Source organism: Peromyscus eremicus, chromosome 8b, assembly GCF_949786415.1.
Source record: "Peromyscus eremicus chromosome 8b, PerEre_H2_v1, whole genome shotgun sequence".
NCBI classification, from domain to species: Eukaryota; Metazoa; Chordata; class Mammalia; order Rodentia; family Cricetidae; genus Peromyscus; species Peromyscus eremicus.
This window is the reverse complement of record NC_081424.1, coordinates 33,827,773-33,847,136: the sequence shown is the minus strand read 5'-3', so window position 1 is coordinate 33,847,136 and position 19,364 is coordinate 33,827,773. Positions and strand designations below refer to the sequence as shown.

The following is a 19,364-nucleotide window of genomic DNA, read 5'->3' as shown; positions in this document are numbered from 1 at the left end:
ATCTCTTCCAGTTATTAGATGATTAACTGGGCTTATGTGAGAATTCAGCTCACTCACTGCAGCTTATGTTTCCAGCTGAGTGGGAAAGGCTGCTTGGAGGAAGTGGCATTTGAGTTGGACCTGGAAAAAAAGAATGGGACTTTGCAAAACTGCAATATAAACACCATCACGGGAACCACCCAGGCAGAAGGAAAGATACACACACAGACACACGTTCATTTGGAACAAATGGCTTGGACATAGAAAAAGTAGGAATGGAGTTGAAAAGAAGGCAGAGTTGGAGCATGGCAGGGTTTGAATGCTGGTCATATAAGCACGGGGGAGGTATGAATTCACAAAGATTTGTATTGTAGAATAGATTAGATCGGGACCTAAGCAAAGTCACTTATAAAAAATTATTATAGTAATCATGATATGAGGAAATCTGAACCTACAATTGAAACACAGGAAGGGGAAGTGGAAAAGAGGAAATAGATATAAAGAAATAATGTGAAGGAATACAGCATTAGCTCCCAAATGGTTGTGGTTGTGAGAGGTGATCTTAACAAAGCTGGGTGTGTAGATTGTGTGTGGCAATAGGGAGTCATAGGGAAAATGGTTAGTGTTGACTTTCCAGTCTACGTGCAATGTACAATGATGAATGGAAAACTCTGGGCCAGCGAGACGGCTCAGCAGGTAAAGGTGCTTGCCAATGAGTCTGAGTTTGACACCAGAACCCGCATGGTGGAAGGAGAGAACAGACTCTGAAAGGTGTGTGTGCACACGTATACATGCACTCAGAGTGAATAAGTAAGTGGGAAAAGATTGTAAAGTAGAACATAATTTACGGTAAATAGGAATCACATGCTAACATGGTCCAAACACTCTTTGCTTCCAGCCTCCCGTCGCCTGCTTGAGAAGGGTTCAGTGGGGGGAGGTTACCCTTAATCCCCTAAGTGAATTTTTGGAGGCCCTAGGAGTGTCACACTAATTCTGAGACACTAAACCTTTCTCTGAGCCGTAGAGTAGCAATCCAGTATTTAGAAAGCCTAACTCGAGGTAGTGGCAGACACTCTGCACTATATTGTGTGCTGAACCTTAGCTCTCCAGCCCAGATGTGCTGGAAGTGGAAGGAGAACACATAGCTGGCCCCTTGTCTTTCCCTCCCACTGCTCTCTTCCTTTACTCCTATCCCTGTAAGTAGGAAAGGATGCGTCCGGACCTGTAGAGCAACATCCAGATCTTACAAGAACAAGGACTTACTACAATTTGGTTGCATGGCTTCTGGATCTGCAGATATTCAGAGTTATCTCTATAAAGTACTGTCGCATGTCCCAGACAGATGCAAGGTGTCACATTAGGAGGCCACTTTAGCCAACTTGGATTGAGCCCAAGATGATTTCATGCCATCCTACCTGCAGAGGATGACGAGCTCTGAGTGTGTGTCTTGGTGCAGCATCCTCATTCTGACTCTGCCACATAGGAAAGGATCTCTGTGACCTTCATAAGTATCCCCTCTTGCCCCTTCAGGAATGACATCATACTCTTTGAGGAACTCTCGGAACCTCTCTCACTAACACGATGGTACTCTGTCTTTTTTCCTTTGGCATGAGGGTGAAATGGAGCTCAGAGCTCAGCCCCAGTCACACAGCACTTTCTCTCAAAAGCCTCCCCCCCCCAACACTTCCTATCTCCCACAGTTTCCTATCCTTTTATATTCTTGATTGAGAGACTTGGAGGGGTTCAATCAGTTGGGGGACCACCTTCTTCGTGAATGCTTCAGAAGGGACTCTGCCTTGAGTCTGGCATCTGGCATTGCTGTCTCAGTAGAAACTTTAGTGTGAATGTTCTCTTACACAAAGACCATTTTCAGTCATAAACTTTCAGAAATCTTCAATAAAGCACAAGGGAAGTCAATGCTATGACACTGAATTAAAGTTTACATATACAAATATAAATATAGTATAAAGATATATTTAAATACTTAAAACTATATACATTTATAAACTACGTACACACAAATGTGTTTTATTCAAAGATTTAAAACGGCCTTCAGAGATTTGATACATTGATTTCCTATTGCTGCTAAAACCAACTTTGCCACTTAGATTGGTAGTTCTCAACTGGGGGGTGGTCAAATGACCCTGGGACAAGGGTCACCTAAGACCATGGAAAACACAGATATTTACATTGAGATTTGTAACAGTAGCAAAATCACAGTTCTGAAGCAGCAATGAAAATAATTTTCTGATTGGGAGGGTCACCACAACATGAGGAACTGAACTAAAGGGCTGCAGCCTTAGGAAGGATGAGAACCACTGGCTTAGATGGACACGGTCTTGCAACTGTCTTGCAAAACCATTGTCCATGCATCCCAGAGGCCATATTCAGCATCTCAGGGATGACCCTCTTTCTGGCAACTCTAGGGAAGTGCTGGTTTCCTCTTCTGATCCTAAAGGCTGCCAGCCTTGGTCTGGGGGAGAAGACCATTGAATTGCTTTTGTACCTTTCAGGGGATGGCTGGGTGAGTCACCCTCATAGTCATTCTGACAGACTTTTTGTTTGTTTGTTTGTTTGCCTTCTTCTACAGGGAAGCACTTTTGTGACTTCATTGGTCCCACCTGGATATTTTAAAGTTAGCTGTAGCTGATGAGTAGGCTTAATATTCTTTCATTATGTATATTAGTGCAGGGTAAACCAGTGAAGCAAAACCAGTAGGAGATATACACCAAGAAATTTGTTGTGAGGAATTGGCTGATGTGGCCATTAGGATGGCTAGCTAGGAAGACATGAAGTGTAGGCTTCCATGGTAATTTGAGAACAGTCACAGAGCAGAGTACAATGTAAGTTGCCCGTTGGGCAGGTTTCCAGCTGAGGTTACCAGCCGCCAGTCCTCTCTGCCTGGCTAGTGTTTCAGCTGCACACAGGCATGACCAGAGGATGGAGCCAGCAGGGGGCAGAACCTGAAAGGGTGAGATGCTCCTCCAGCTGTGGAGCCCTGAGAAATAGGGTTTGAATGCCAGCTCTGGCACCTGATTGGATGTGTCAGGCAAGACATTTAACACTTTTTTTTTGGGGGGGTCCCTCTCTCCTTTCCTCCTTCCCTTTTTCCTTTCTTCTTTTCCCTTCCTTCCTTCCTCTTTCCTTCCTCACTCCCTCCCTCTCTCCCTTCCTCCCTTTCTTCCTACTTGAGATAGGGTCTCATGTGGCTCGGGATGGCCTCAAATTCTGAACTTGTTATATACCTGAGGATGACTTTGGACTCCTGATCTTGCTACATCCATCTCTGAGATTCTGGAATTAACAAATATGTCAACGTTTTTTTGAATCTTTTTATTTGTTTGGTTTGGTTTGGCTTTTTTGAGACAAGGTTTCTCTGTGTAGGTCTGAATGTCCTGGAATTAGCTATGTAAACCAGGCTGGCCTCTAACTCAGAGATTCGCCTACCTCTGCCTCTCAAGTGCTGGGATTTACAGTGCATGCCACCACCACCTGGCTCATTTTCACTTTTGTAAACCAAAGCAAGTAGCTTATTGGGATGACTTGTTTTCCAGATTTAAAATTGTAATTTATTTCAGATATATTTTTATTGATATTTTATACAATTCCACTTAGAAGCATTGGTCCAATGTTTGCAAATGCAGTCTTGGTAGCTCCTTTATAGTATGTAATCATCCAAGCAACAAGAATGGTCTGTATCAGCCATGCTGTGGGGTATCTCCTGCATTTCCTGCTTTGCATTCACATGAGATAGCAACTAATTTTCCCCTTGGGAATCTAAACAAGGCACTCCTGCTAATGCAAGACCCCTCTTTGCCTGTTAATGTGATTTAATTGGAAATTGAAAATTGGAACATTACATATCCTTTGTTCTTTTTCATAGCCTATTTCATTACAGATTCTTCCTGGTTGTTATATGAATTAATAATTCACTCTCCAATTTGTCATTAAGTAACATTCTATATTGTATGGACCTGGAAGATTCTGTTCCACAGTTACTCATTAGTTATAAGATGTCCAACTTGTTTCTACTTTAAGGTTAAAATGGATACGTTGTTTCAGACACTCAGATATATGGTGTGTGTGTGCGTGTGTGTGTGTGTGTGTGTGTGTGTGTGTGTGTGTGTGTGTGTGTGGTGTGTATCTGTGTGGTTTGAATGTCTGTGTGTCTGTGTAAGTGTGTTGGTGTGTATGTGTGTGTGTGTGGGTGTATGTGTGTAAATGCAAGTTTTTTTCCCCCCTCAAATGTCTGAAAATCTGTAGTAGTTGTGTGTTTCGTTCTTAAGTAATGACCAAGCTGTTTCTCAGAGTAGCTGGACCATTCTGCATTTTTTTCAGCAAAGAATAAATGATCCATCCTCTCTGTATGCTTAATAACATTTTATTTATTTATTTATTTACTTCCTTATTTATTTATTTAGTCCTTCTGAGTATTTAGTAATAGCTCACTGTAGTTAATACCTTGCATTTTCCAAATGGTTAGCAGTGATTAACTTCTCTCTTTTTGGGATTATTTGCCATTTGTATTCTTCTTTGGTTAAATGTCTCTTCATGCTTTGTCTCATTGCATTGCTTGTTTACTTACTGCTCGGCTGTGTTTGTGTTCACATGTGTGTGCACACGTACATGTGTGCATGTGAACAACAGAAATCGATTTCTCATAGTTCTAGATTCTGCCAGAGATCAAGGCGATGGCAGGGTTGGTGTCTGGTGAGGGGACGTTTTCTGGTTTGCCAATGGCAATCTCTCTGAGTGACAGACTACTCTTGGACTGCTCTTTTAAAAGGCACGCTCCACCTGCAGTGGTGGCACACGCCTTTAATCCCAGCACTCGGGAGGCAGAGGCAGGCAGATCTGGATCTCTGTGAGTACAAGGCCAGCCTGGGCTACAGAGTGAGTTCCAGGAAAGGCTCCAAAGCTACACAGAGAAACCCTGTCTTGAAAAACCAAAAAAAAAAAAAAAAAAAAAAAAAAAAAGCACTCTCCTAGTTCCCTTCAGTTGTCAACTTGACCACCCCAAATTACCTGAGGGTCTAGCCCACTGTGGTGATGCCATCCCTGGGAAGATGGGCTGGGGCTGTATAAAAACGGTAAATAAACAGAAGCCTGGGGGCAGTCAGCATTCCTTCATGTTTCTGCTTCAGTTCCTGCCTCCAGGTCCTGCCTTGAGCTCCTGCCCTGGCTCTCCTCAGTGATGAACTGAAATAAACCCTTTCCTTCCCAAGTCCATTTCAGTCATGGTGTTTATCATAGCATCAGGAAGCAGACTAGAACAGACACTAATTCTATCCAAGGGAGACTCTGCCCTCATGACCTATTCACTTCCCACAATCCATATCTCTAAACACTGCCACGGTGGGGATTGGTTCAACATCCAGCTTTGGAGGGGCATAAACATCTATTACATAGGAAAAGTCAAGTCTAAGAATATTTTGTACAGAATTAGAGCTCACAGATTGTCTCTTATGTTTTGTTTTCTAAAAGTTTTACGTTTTATAGTTAAGTCCACTATTCACGTCGGACTTATTTTTGTATAAGAGCACCATTCACTGAAAGGAAAAAAATGTGTTTGCTCCACTAGGTTGTTTTTGGTCTTTCATGTGTTGATAGAAATTAGTTACTGATGTTTCTGTATTCTGATTTTCCTTTTGGGGTCTATATTCTTTTCTACTGACCCACACATCTCTTTGTAGTTAACTTTCTGGGTTACTGTCATGCATATGAGTTATGCACACTCTTTGTGTTACTGTGACATATAGAAGTACTTAAGCAAAGAGCCTGGTTTTTCTCACTTTCTTCTTCTATTTCAAAATTGCTTTAGATATTCCATTATCTTTGCCTTTCCATATCGACATAAGTGCTGTCTACATCTGTAAAATCTAGTCGATGCTTTATAAGAATTATTTTAAATCTTCATGTCTGCATTCATTATTTTTCTGTTGCTGTGATAGAATATCCTGACCAAAAACAGCTTGGGAAATAAATAATTTATTCTGGCTTACAGCGTTAGCAGGATGTGGTCCATCGTAGTCGGGTAGCACAGCAGCAGGAGAGTGAGGTAGTCAGGGAGTGGACAGATCACATTTCACTTGCACACCGGAAGGAGAGAGCTAGATCAGGAAGTGGTGCCACACTCTAGATCCTCAGAGCTCACCCCCCAGTGATGTACTTCCTCCAAGTACATCACCGCAGTGTTCTATTAGCTTCCCAAACAGTGCCTTCAGCTGGAAGCTATGTGTTCAAACACATGAGCTGATGGGGAATTTTTTATATTTGTGCCATAAGAATGTCAATTTGAAGAAAATAGACATCTTGACTATAATATCTTCCATGAATATGGTATGTATCTCCATTTATTTAGATATTTTTGATTATCTTCAACATTTTATAACTTCAGCACACAAGTCTTGTGAATGTTTTGTTAAATTTATGCCTCTTTTCAAGAAATTATAAATAGAATTATATTTTCTATTTTACTGACATGTTTATTGCTAGAAAATTGAATTATAATTGGGTTTTATATACTATCTTTTTCGCCTATGACCTTGATGAACTCTTATTAGTTCCAGGAGCTTTTATTTATTTATGTATCTGTTTGAGACTCTCTACATAGATAATAATGTCATCTGTAAATAATTACAATTTTTCTTTCTTAAAATTGGGATGGCTTTTATTTCCTGTATTTCTGGCTACCTCTACTAAAGTCATTATAACTGACTTTATTGTCATCTTGAGAAAGTATTCAGTTTTTATACATTTCAAACTTTCTCAATACTTTAAGTTATTTTAATTGCAAAAGCATATGGAGTATAACGAGATAATTCAGTACATGTACACAATGTATAATCAAATCAGGCAGGATAACATTTTTATTTCCTTGAAAACTGCTTTTCAGATCTTTGATTAACATGTAATAATTGTACATGTTAATGCTAAATAGTATGACATATCAATATACACTCAATGTATACTGATTCAATTGGAGTGATTAATATTTCTAGATCTTGATCATTATGCTTAGAACCTTTGAGTTCCTCTTTTCCAATTATTCACAAAATATGATGGTTATTGTGAACTATAGTTTTCCTGCTCTGTGGTAGATTTCTAAAGACTGTTATTTTTATCTAATTGTGTTTTAGGACCCATTAGCCAAACTTCTTCCGAACCCCCCTGCCCCTCTCCATTTCTCATTCTCTAGTAACCATGGTCACACACTCTGAATCAACTTTACTTTTTAGATATCTGTATGAAGACAACACATAATGTTTATATTTCCTCATCTGTCTTAGTCACTTTTCATTTCTGTGACACAGTCAACATAAAGGGGGAGAGAGACCAGCTCATTCTTTCCGAGGTTTCAGTCCACGATCAATTGCTTATACTGCTCTGTAGTCATGGGAGACAGAACGTCATGGTGAGGGACATTTTTTTGTTTGTTGATCTGTTGTTAGTTTTTGTGGGAGCCCACAGTGGTTATCTAGTGTGTGTTTACCAGGCGTTTGAAAGGGACTACACTTGGCTGTATGGTGTGCTTTGATCTAGCAAGGGGGAGGTCTTTTACCTCTTCCCTTGGCATGTTATAAAAAAAAATCTTTTGAATAAAGCCTCGAGGCTGTTGGGTATTGATTCAGGCCCTTCTGAAGCTATCCTGTGTTTCTGTCTTTCTTCTTGTCAGCTAGGTTTCTCTTTCTGATAATTCCTCTTTCCTCTCTCCTCCACCTAAGAACCCTTCAAAAGAGCCGGGCGGTGGTGGCGCACGCCTTTAATCCCAGCACTCGGGAGGCAGAGCCAGGCAGATCTCTGTGAGTTTGAGGCCAGCCTGGGCTACCAAGTGAGTTCCAGGAGAGGCACAAAGCTACACAGAGAAACCCTGTCTCGAAAAACCAAAAAAACAAAAACAAAAAAAAAAAAACCAAAAAAAAAAAAACCCTTCAAAAGGTGGGAGCAGGCACCCACAAGCATTTTTCTTTTTTTTTTTTTTAACTTTTCATTGACTCTTTGTGGATTTTGCATCATGCATCTTGATCCCACTCATCTCCCTGTCCCCTCACTTCTGCCCTCTGCCCTTGCAACCTCTCCTCCAAAACAAAACACAATTTAAACGTAAACAAAAATGAAGGAACAACTAAACAAACAAATTCTCAGCATGGAAGCTGTAGTGTGGCCCAGTGAGAACTACTGAGTAAAGTCCGTACATCTTTACTTGTAACTGTTCATTGCAAAGAGTCGTTGGTCTGGTTCCAGGCCTCTGGTTTCTGCAACCCTCTCCATACTGGGCCCTCACTGGGACTCCTCTTCCATATGTTGTTGGATATCCTGTTGTCATGGAGACCCTACAGCTTTGGATCTGCAGGTCTGGCCTCTTCCCGTGCTCCAGCAGTTAAGAGACAAGGTGAATATTGGGGTGAGCTAACTCATAGTCCTTGTTCTGGGCCTAGGTGGGTTGGCCAGTCCACCAGCATTCCCTCATTGCTGCCACCTGGATGAGCTCTCCATCACTGCCCTGGCTAGCTCACCCAACACAACAGTCAAAAAGAAGTGAGGCCAAGCCGTTTCAAGTAAACAAAGAAGTCAGGCAGCACACACCCTTAATCCTATCCCTTAGCAGGCAGGATCTCTGTGTGTTCAAGCCTACACTAGGGAACAGAGGCAACCGTGGTGACACACACTTTTAATCCCAGTACCACCCTGTCCCAGGTGGCAGCCAGAGGAGGGCATACTTCCCTCACTCAGGCCACCACATGGCATGTGAGGGAGGGGAATGGGCTGCTTTCTTGCTCTCACGTCTACAGGGCTAGCTCACCTGTGACCCCACCAACAGGCTCAGCTCTAGTGTGCTCCCAGGCAAGGTTTAGGGCCTACTTTCCCGTGTGCCGTAGCCGGTGAGGGACAGGGCCAGCTCTTCCACCTGCCCCAGGTGGGGAAGGGTGGGGGAATGGGTAAGTCTTCTCTCCCTCACCCACTCGATTGTATGGCAGATGAAGGGAGGGGCTGGATCACCTGGACGCCTATCAACAGGCTTAGCTCTACTGTGCTGCCTGGGCAAGGTGCAGGGCCCACTTTTCCAAGTGCTGCAGCTGGTGAGGAACAGGGTCAGCTCAGCTCTCCTACTTTCATGACCCTAGGACCAGCTTTTCCCACCTGCAGTAGGGTGATGAGGGGTGAGGAACGAGGGGTGATGGGTGAGGGGCGAGCAGGGTATCTCTCCCTTACCCATGCCACCAAATGACAGACAAGTGGGCTGGGTCTCCCACTCTTATGTCTTCACAGCCAGCTCACCTGCACCCCTGCCAACAGGGACAGCTCTACTGTGTGCCCAGGTAAGGTGCGGGGCTGGTTCTCCCAAGTGTTGCAGCTTGTGAGGGGCAAGGTCAACTCTGTGCAGCCCTATCCTCTTTGTTTTTGGTGGTAACAGGAGCCAGGGACCTCAACACGGATCACAGCTGTGGCAGGGCTACAGACCCAGACATGGCCCCTAGCAGCCATGTGTGCATGGCCCTTGGTGGCAATATGGGCCATGGTTTTCCATACATGAGGTTCATGTTGAAGAATACAGCTGATTACCTCATGGTGGCAGGGAAGAAGAAAGAAGGGGGGGGTCTAGGTATGAGGCAGACATACCCTTCAAGGGCACACCTCCAGATTTAAACCGTAACATTACCACGGCCCCCAAAGACTCATGTCTGTCTCACGATGCCTGTCACATCTAGAGCATCCACAAGCATCCCCAAAGCCTCAATAACTCCAGCGTTCCCCAAAAATCAAAGTTCAGAGACTTCTCTGAAACACGAGATTTTAACTTTTACTTTTGAGTCCTAGAAAATTAAAGATACAAGTCACATGGTTTTGCATGTAATGGTACAGAGTAAGCGTTCCCATTCCAGAAGGGAGTAGTAGTATAGAAAGGGGGAAGGGAACCGAGCGAAGACAAACGTTAAATCTGGTAGCTCTGTGCCTGGGATCTAGGGTACATGGTGGCATTATGTGAATTCTGAAATGCTGCCTCTGATCACTGACTGCAGCTTTCCTGAGCTGGTATCTCAGGTGTCTGCCATCTCTAACATTGTGAGGCCTCTACTGGAGCTTCTCTCACAGCTTCCTACATTGCCTTCATAGAGGCTGCACACCGGGATTCTAACACATGACGCATTGCCCAGACTCCCGGGCCTCCCTTTAAAATCTAGGAGGAAATAGTCTGGATCTCATAACTACTGCAGTCTCCATGCTTATAGAAACAGCATTGCTTGGACCGTGTCAAATCACCCAGCAGTTTAAGCAATAGCTGGGGTCACCTGATCATGGCTACAGTGGCCTCTGATTGCCTGGAAACAAGATAGCACTTCCGTGGACATCCCCACTTGATCAGGGCACCCCAAAACTTTCTTCAGGGTTCAGCTGATTTCTGAGATTCCCTCACTGTATCCTTACTATTGTCCCAGGGCAAATTAACTGGCTTCTTTAACCATCCCTTCCTTCACACTAATATCATATGTGTTTCTTTTGTAGCTAAAATACAAGGCTGTTGTATCCCTCTGTTCTGTTTTTCACTGTAAATCTGTCTAAAAGTAGTGTACTGGGTGGTTTTGTGTGTCAACTTGACATAAGCTGGAGTCATCAGAGGAAGGAGTCTCAGCTGAGCAAATGCTTCTGTGAGTTCCATCTGTAAGGCATTTTCTCATTGAGTAATCAATGGGGGCAGAGCCCAGCCCATGGTGGATGGTGCCATCCTTGGGCTGCTGGTTCTGGCTTCTATAAGAAGGTAGGCTGAGCAAGCCATGGGGAGCAAGCCAGTAAGCAACACCCTTCCACGGCCTCTGCATCAGCTCCTGCCTCCAGGTTCCTGCCCTGTTTGAGTTCCTGTCCTGACTTCCTTCTGTGCTGAAGTATAAGCCCAATAAACCCTTTTCTCCCCAGCTTTTTGGTCATGGTGTTTCATCACAGCAATAGAAACCCTAAGACAAGTAGCTAGAAATAACTATGCTAATGCCTGGATGCTGTATTGCACTGAAATTTCCTCTTCAAGATTAGTGATTTCATCTCCATTAAATTCACCTTCACACAAAGTGTAAGGGCACAGACAAAATGCAGACAAGTTTTTTTTGCCAGAGTGTAACAAGAATAATCTTTAGTCCTATTTCCAATAGCATCCTCCTAAGAATAATCCTTTCTACGAACAATTCTCTCTGTATTCTGATCTTCTGAACTCCTATCAGACTGTTTACAACATTCTCAGATTTTCCTACTCTGCTTCTTCAAACTTTCAAATTCCCCTGACAAACCAGTTCCAACTACATCTAAATCATGCGGTCAGATGCAGTCATGGTGATAGTACTACTTCTCAGTACACGTTTTCTATGCGTTGTGTGACTTTGGCGGTGGTGGAGGGTGGGGTGGGGCTATGAAAAAATGTCTCTTCGCCCTAGATATGACATTAAAGACACACCAAAGAAACAATTTCACCCAAGTATAGTTTGGTAAACCAATGAGCTTAAGATTGACCAGCTACATCATCAAAAGCACTCAACTCAGCATGAGTGACAGCTCACAGAAGCTGCATTCCGAACAACCTGAACAACCTGCAAATAGTCCCACCAAGGAGCCTCCTTTTGCCCAGTACTTATTTATTGCATATATAGTCTTGGGGAGGATCCCGAACGAGTCTCAAACGTTTTAGAAACTGTTCCCATGATTCTTAGAAGCCTCCTCCTCCCTTCAGGAAGAAATGTTTCAGTTTAGACCACATAGCTACATAATATGTTGCTAGTTACTTTTTCTGCCTGTGATCAGAACTGACAGAAACAGCTTAGGGGGAGAAGAATTTGTCTTGGCTCCTGGTTTTAATCTATGCTTGACTGGATCCATCACTCTGGTCCCAAGGAGAAACGGAATTTAATGGAGGAGAAGCACTTGGCAGAAGAGGTGGCAGAGAATGACAGAAAGAGGACAGGGAACATCTAGGGACAACCATCCACCCTTCAAAGGCCTTGCCCCATCCCCCAAGGAGTTCAGGCCTGGTGGAAGAGAATTGGTCACTTGGGGGATGTGGCAGAAGACCCGTTCAGCTGCGAACTCATTGCACTAGCTATTTCTCACCAATATAACAAGAACACTCGAAAGAAATGACGTTAGGGAAGGATTTGTTTTGACTTGGGCTTGAGAGGATACAGTCCACTGTGGTGGGGCAAAGCGTGGTGGCTGAGATTGGCTTGGTACAGGGTGACGAGGTTGGAGCAGAGCTTCCTCACATCTCTGTGAACCAGGAAGCACAAAGAGCTCAGGGTAGAGCTGGACTCTAACCCGTAAGTCCTGCCTCCTAGCAACCAACTTCCTCCAGCTAGATCTACTTCCCAAAGATTTCACATTCTTCTAAAACAGCCCCACAAGCTCCACTGTCTCAGAAAGTAATGTTTTACTTTCCATGTGCCTTAAAATAGTCATCTATTATGATCAGAAAAGAAAAAAGTTAGATTCTTTTAAAATTTGCCAGCAATTTGTTTGGGGAGGTTTCTGAGTTTGGGATAAAAACTTTGCAGTACAGAGGCAGAATTATTTTTAAGCTTATTAGATGTGGCATGGAAAGGCAAAAATAAATAAATAAATAAATAAATAAATAAATAAATAAATAAATAAATAAATAAATAAAACAAAACCAAAAAAGCCACACACACATACAAACCCCCCCCCCAAAAAAAAACCCAAAAAAGCAAAGTCAAGTTAGTTCTTTCCCTAATAGTCACCCAAATGAAGTCATTGTCAAGGTCTTTCCCCAAGAAACTTTTTATGTATATACTGGGGATTAAACCCAGGACCTTGAACATGCTAGGAATCACTCTGTCTCTAAGGTAGTTCCCAAGCCTTCTTTGTACTTTTTATTTTAAGACGGGAACTTGCTAAGCTAATGTATATAACTTGCAACCCAGGCTGGCTAATATAACCTGCTGCTTCAAGCTATGGATGCCTTGACTTCCCTTCCATGATGGACTGTGACTTAAACTGGAAGATGAAATAAACCTTTCCTCCTCTTTGCTGATTTTGACAGAGTGTTTTATCACAGCAACAGAAAAAGAAACCGAGATGCCATGTTACTCATCCATTTCCAATACATAGTTCAGGGCCACTCATACAGAGCACACTCCGTGATTTACACATATAACAACTCGAGCTCCTGTGCGTCATCATGCTAGCATGCATCTTCTTCTCCTACGTTTTCATATTTCTAAAATTAGGCTGTTTCTTAATATTGGTCTCTTTGTTTGAATTACCTTCACTTTTGGTAGTATCCACACTGCAGTTAAAAATGACCTTAAAATGATCATTCGGATTCCATAGTGGGAAAAATAACATAGAAGGGAATGAAAATTGAGAAACTGTGTAACAAAAGTGTGTATCATTAGCCAGGCAGTGATGGCGCACGCCTTTAATCCCAGCACTCGGGAGGCAGAGGCAGGCAGATCTCTGTGAGTTCGAGGCCAGCCTGGTCTCCAAAGCGAGTTCCAGGAAAGGTGCAAAGCTACACAGAGAAACCCTGTCTTGAAAAACCAAAAAAAAAAAAAAAAAAGTGCGTATAGCCATTATTCTGTATTCTCTTATGAGTGAACACTCAAGTGCTTTGAATGAATGATGAAAGAAAGAAAGGAAACCCATAAGTATACAACCTTGTCAATCTTTTTTCCCCCTAAGTACGTGCAAGGGGTTGCTTATCAAACACTGTATTGGTTTCTCAAGGCTAGGGCTACAAATCACTAGAAATAATGCTTTAAACATCAAAAGAGGATTCTCCCTTGATTTCAGGCACCAGGAGTACAGCACTAGTTTTAATAGGCTTACGTCCAGGTGTTGGCAGGACCATGCTCACTCTGGGATCCATTCCTTTTGGCTTCCAGCTTCTGGTAGCTTCCAGGATTCCTCTGCCTAAGCTTGCATCACTGTGGTCTCCCAGGCTGACCTCTCTGTCTTCATGACACCTTTTCCTTTGCTGTGTGTCAAATCTCGCTCTTTGTTTCTGTCATAAGGGCATTTATGACGTTCATTAGAGCCCACCCAAATTTTCAAGGTTAATATCTTCATCATTACCTTACTAGAGTTTACAAAGGTCCCTCTTCCAAGCATGACATTCTGGGGTCCAGGGATTAGAACCTGACATGTTTGGGACCACCATTTGCCTAACTGCACACGACAAATGATGCATCTAGATTCAGATAACATCCACATTTACACTAACAGGGAAAACAAAGCTTGGTGCAACTAATTTATTATCAGTATTTCCTTTATGCTCTTGGAGGAAATAAAAAAAAGTATCCGAAACAAAACTCACAGAATAGCTAACAATAGCATGGAACAAAATCAGGGGGATAATATAAGAGAGACGTTGTAACAGTTTTTCTTCCTTTTAAATAATAACCTAGAGTAAAATTTGTATTAAAATACTAGACACTGAGAATTCAGTGAAGAAAATAATTCGAAAAAGCTGGACCTCCTGTAGCAGACTGCCTGTAGGAAACTGTTCTTTTCTGCCTTCACTCCTAGGAACTCTGAAGATCCTCGAGGGACCCACTTCCTCCCTCACCCCATCCCTTTGTGTCAGCCAGCAACACCTCCAATACCAGGAGACTCTGCCTGGGAATCAGGTCGATTGTCTTCACTCTCCTGCTTTCCTCATCGCCAGTTCCCCAGTCTCAACCCCAGCCCTATAGCAGACTTCTTACTGGGGCTTGTCTTCCCTCTCTACCTTTACCCCTCAGGACTCCACTGAACCTGATGGCAGATGCAGCTTTCACCTTCCTGCAGACCCTCTCAGCCTTCCCCATCTAGCCCATTCCCACTATTTTCAGTCCTTAGTAACCAGAGACACTTTCTTCCTGGGACTCCCAGTGGCCACAACTGGCAGGGACTCAGAAGCTCTTCCAACCAGGCAACTCACAGCCACCGGAGTCCCCTGAGATCCAGAGAGGGCAAAAGAGACCAAGGAATGAAATATCAACCCAACAAAGACTAGCTAGATACCAACACCTAGAATTACAGTCACTCCCAACCCAGATGCCTAGACACCAGCATAAAAATGTAATCAATGGAAGCCTGGACAATATGTCACCACCACAGCCCAGCAACCTTAATACAGAAGGCCCTGAGAAGTGCATTAGAGCTGAAGCACAAGACGAGGACTTCAACATAGCTATTATGAATATGTTCAAGGACCTTAAAGAGGATAGGAATGAGTCTGCTAATAAAGTCTGTGAAAACACAATCAAACAGTGGAATAAAGTGATGAAAACAATTCAAGATATAAAAGTAGAAATAGAACCATTAAAGAAGACCCAAATGGAAGTAAAACTGGAAATGAAAAATTTAGGAAGTCATTTTGGCTAAGGAAGGTAACTGTAGATCTTCGCCTCCTCCTCCTCTTCTCCTCCAGATCAGTCCCCATCCAGTCTCATTCCTAGCTGTAGACCACCTGTTGAGGCCCACCTTTCCCATCTTCAGGGGATCACACAGGTCCTCCCCTCCCAACGTTACTCCCCCAAGTCACTACTTTACCTCAGTCCCCCAACTCCAGGGGGCAGTCCTTGGGAACCTGCAAGTCACTCCAGCCAGAGAAGCAGGTAGGTTAACTATGGATCTTTGCCTCTTCCTCCCCACCCCTGCCCCGCCCTGTCCATTCCCACAGTCTCCACCCCAGCTCTATAGTAGACCTTCTGCTGTGGCTTCTCATCACTCTCCACCCTCATTCTCAGGGGACTAAGCAGATGCTGATGGAATATCCTGCTTTCCTCCCTCCTGTGGACCCCCTCAACACCCCCACCCCAGCACATCTTTATTCCTAAGTGTCAGTGCCCATTTTCTCTGGAACACCTATCAGGATCCCAGAAGAATTTATTATTATTATTGTTGTTGTTGTTATTACTATTAATTTTTTAGATTTATTTTACATACCAACCACAGTTTCCCTTCCCTTCTCTCCTCCTGCTCCCTCTCCCTACTTCCTTTCTACCCCTATACCCCATCCACTCCTCAGGAAGGGTAAGACCTCCCATGGGGGTCAACAAAGCATGGCATATCAAGTTGAGGCAGGACTAAGCTCCTCCCCATTGTATCAAGGCTGAGAGAGACATCTCACCATAGGGAGTAGGTTCCAAAAAGCCAGCTCATGCACCAGGAACAGATCCCGGTCCCACTGCTATGGGCCCCACACAAAGACTAAGCTATACAACTGTCATCCACATGCAGAGGATTGATCCCATGCAGGATCCCTAGCTGCTGGTCCAGGGTCCATGAGCTCCCACGAGCTCAGGTCAACCTTTCCAGAAGAATTTCCTACCAGGCATCACTCACAAACCACATTCTCCAAAGATCCAGAGAGAGAAACAGAAACCAAGGAGCAAAACATTCACCCAATAAAGACAAGACCAGATAACCAGCACCTAGAATTACAATCTTACCAAACCCAGACACCTAAATGTCAGCACAACACTATCAATAACAGCCAAGGCAATATGTCTCTACTGGAGTCCAGTCACCCTACCATAGCAGGTTCTGAGTACCACAACACAAGGAAAAGACCTTAAGACAGCCTGTATGGTAGAACTCCTTAAGAGGAAATGAGTGAATCACTTAAAGAGATCTGTGAAAACACAAACAGTAGAAGGAAATGAATAAAACAGGTCAAGATCTAAAAGTAGAAATAGGTCAACAAAGAAAACCCAAACAAAGGGAAATCTGGGAATAAAAAAAAAATGTAGAAACTAGAACAGGCAAGACTAACTCACAGAATACAAGAGGTGGAAGAGAGAACCTCAGGCACTGAAGACAAGTTAGAAGAAAGGGATACCTCGGTCAAACAAAAATGTTAAATCTAAAGAACTCCTGGCACAAAACATCCAGAAAATCTGGGACATTATGAAATGAATAAGGGACTAGGTGGGGACAGATATATTTTGTAGGAAAGGGAACAGAATAGGTAGTTGCGGCTGGGTGCGGGCAGGGACTGCACCAGGAGGATCAAGTTGCGACAGGGAGGGAAGAGGGAGATGAGAGAGAAAACATGGGAAGAGACAGTTAAACTTAAGGGGCATTTGAGGGGTAGTGGTATGAATACCAAATAATAGTATCAGCTTCCTAAAATATATACATATATGAAGGCAATATAAGTGAAATTGCCAAACAATGGGGAAGACAGAGCATCGACTGACCATCTCTTGCCACCAAATAAAACTTTCAGTACCAGGATTGGGCTACATCTAATTGAGTTGTTGGCCAAAGGGGTCCCATGGAAACCCCCAAACAATTCAGGCTGTTGCCAAGACTATAGGTTGCTTTCCACAAATTGACAGCAAGGTTCCATTGTTGAAGACAATACCTACACAACCCACTGAACATGGAGAAGTCAAGCTGGTGCCTACTTAGAGCCTTCTATGTGCTAGCATTCTTAGTGTAGCAAGGTACTCTTCAAGCTACCAAAAGAGAAACATAAACATCAACCCAGTAGCCACAAACCCTTGGATCTACCATGGTGTGCTACCCGCAAGATACGTTAGGACAATGGTGGCACAAAACTTGTGGGAGTAACCAACCAACATCTGATTTGACATAAGGCTCACTCCATGAGATGGAACCCATGCCCAATACTGCTTGGGTGACCAAAAACCTGAGACTAGACAGTTCAGGGACCTAGTGTAAAACCAGATGCTACTGTTCAAACAAAATGATCAATAAAATGATTGCTAATGACGTTCTGCTAGACTCATAGATGTGCTGTGGGATGGTCTGCATGTCAAGTGTGCTGCTGATTGGTCAATAAATAAATCACTGATTGGCCGGTGACCCAGCAGGAAGTATAGGCGGGACAAGGAGGAGAATAAAGCTGGGAAGTGGAAGGCTGAGAGAGAGAGAGAGACCCTGCTAGCCACCACGATGACAAACAGCATGTGAAGATGCCGGTAAGCCACGAGCTACGTGGCAAGGTATAGATTTATAGAAATGGATTAATTTAAGCTATAAGAACAGTTAGCAAGAAGCCTGCCACGGCCATACAGTCTGTAAGCAATATAAGTCTCTGTGTTTACTTGGTTGGGTCTGAGCGGCTGTGGGACTGGCAGGTGAGAGAGATTTGTCCTGACTGTGGGCCAGGCAGGAAAACTCTAGCTACATAGATCAGTGTGCTGTGGGATGGTCTGTATGTCAAATGTGTTGCTCTGATTGGTCAATAAATAAAACACTGATTGGCCAGTGGCCAGGCAGGAAGTATAGGCAGGACTAACAGAGAGGAGCACTGAGAGAACAGGAAGGCTGAGGGAGACACTGCCAGCCGCCACCATGACTAGCAGCATGTGAAGATCCCAGTAAGCCATGAGCTCCACGTGGCAAGGTATAGATTTATAGAAATGGGTTAATTTAAGATATAAGAACAGTTAACAAGAAGCCTGAACCATTAGGCCAAACAGTTTAAATAATATAAGCATCTGTGTGTTTATTTTATAAGTGGGCTGTCTGACTGCTGAGGCTTGGCAGGACCCAGAGAGAAAACTCTCCAGCTACATCAGTGCCTTGCTCAGCCATCATCAGAGAAGCTTCCTCCTGTAGCAGATGGGAACATATACAGAGGCCCACGGCTGGACATTGTGCAGAGAGTGAGAGACATTGGAACACTCAGTCCTAAATGGGATGTCTCCATCAAATCCCTTCACTTGGGGGTCATGGAAATCTGGGGAAGAGGAGGCAGAAAAAGTACTTGGCAGCCAACTACTGTTTTCCCTCTGTAGATTGCCTGCTCTGGAAACTTCACACAGATGAAATCACATGCTATGCAGTCTTTTGCACCTGGTGTTCTGTAGGTTCCTTTTAATTAGCATACTTTTCCTCAGGATTTACCTGCATTGCTATATGACAGGACTTTAACCAATTTACAGATGACTAACACCCTATGGTATGGATAGGGGTTGTTCACATTTAGAGGTTTTATAGTTAATGTTGCTTTGGACATATACGTGGCTGTGTTGTTAGTTCTGTTGAGTGTGTAACTCGGCAGTGGGACGGCTATGCCATGCAGTCACTGTTTAACTCTGTGGACTTGTCAAATTATTTTCCACAGTGGCTGCTGCATCACTTTAACTTGACAATATAGCAGTACACAGGAGTCCAACTTCTTCCATTCCTCAGAAAAAAAGAAAAAGAAAAGAAAAAAAAAAGGAAAAATTTAGGAAGTCAAGCAAAATCCACAGAGGTAAGCCTTACTTACAAAATACAAGATGTGGAAGAAAGAATCTCAAGCATTAAATACAAAATAGAAGAAATGGATATCTCAGTCAAACAAAATGTCAAATCTAAAGGAAAACCCAGACACAGAGCATTCAGGAAATCTGGTACACTCTGAGAAGCGTAAATCCAGAAAT

General features: G+C 43.3%; 1 long non-coding RNA gene across 1 annotated transcript; it reads left to right on the top strand.

Moving 5' to 3' along the window:
• Window positions 1-9,212: 9,212 nt before the first annotated feature.
• Window positions 9,213-15,481, top strand: LOC131918879 (uncharacterized). Its single transcript, XR_009381112.1, has 3 exons — window positions 9,213-9,299; window positions 14,506-14,606; window positions 14,721-15,481. It is a non-coding gene; the product is annotated as an uncharacterized LOC131918879 (long non-coding RNA).
• The last annotated feature ends 3,883 nt before the right edge of the window (window positions 15,482-19,364 follow it).